At 46.3% G+C, this 818-nt stretch overlaps 1 non-coding gene across 1 annotated transcript; it reads right to left on the bottom strand.

Moving 5' to 3' along the window:
• On the bottom strand, positions 1-104 carry LOC112584774. The gene has a single exon (XR_003109179.1). It is a non-coding gene; the product is annotated as a U6 spliceosomal RNA (small nuclear RNA).
• Between the last annotated feature and the right edge of the window lie 714 nt (positions 105-818).

The following is an 818-nucleotide window of genomic DNA, read 5'->3' as shown; positions in this document are numbered from 1 at the left end:
CAAAATGTGGAACACTTTACAAATTTGCATGTCTTGCTTGCACAGGGGCTATGCTGATCCCTGTATCATTCCAATTTTAGTATATGTGCTGCTGAAGTGAGCACCCTACACACTTTTAACATGATGCTCACCACATAACGGCGCTATGCTCCAACATTACATATATTATCTCATGTCAATCTCTCAACCATAAGGAAGTTATATACTATCCTCCCATTTCAGAGATGAGGAAAAATGAGGATTGACTAGTGAGGGGGATGGCTTTCACTGGAACCAGGTCTTTCTGACTCCGAGGGCCTATTCAAAGCCTAGCTCCATCCCTCTTGGTGGTGCCCCACTCAGCCTCTGGCATCCCTGCCTTCCTCCTGGGACAGATAAGTCATGTTATTTTTCCATATTTTGCACATGCTGTTCCTTCTGCCTGAAATACTCTTCCCAGTACCTCCCTCTGACTCTTATCCAATTCTCCCAAACAAAACCCCTCTATGTATTACCCAGCCCTGCAGACTTGCTCCTTATCAGGGCTTCTACTCTTTCTGTGCTTTATCATTATGATGGTATTTGTTACTTGTTGCTACTCTGGCATTTATACTTTACATTGTATCCATGTGCTTGCTGTAGGATTCTTGAGGGCCAAGGTTCTGTCCTCCTCTGCTTTGACTCCTAATTCCTAGCATCAGGCAGCCCAGAGAGGCATCCAGATACACCAGCTGGCTGAGGTTAGGGGGTGAAGCCACTGTGTTGGGACTAGAGAGAATACTGCAGCTTCAGGAGTAGTTCCTAAGCAAAGGACTCCTCTGCCTCCTGCCTGGGGCCAG

The sequence above is a fragment of the Bubalus bubalis genome, chromosome 4 (genome assembly GCF_019923935.1).
Source record: "Bubalus bubalis isolate 160015118507 breed Murrah chromosome 4, NDDB_SH_1, whole genome shotgun sequence".
In the NCBI taxonomy this organism is placed as follows: domain Eukaryota; kingdom Metazoa; phylum Chordata; class Mammalia; order Artiodactyla; family Bovidae; genus Bubalus; species Bubalus bubalis.
This window is presented reverse-complemented; position numbering and strand designations above follow the sequence as displayed.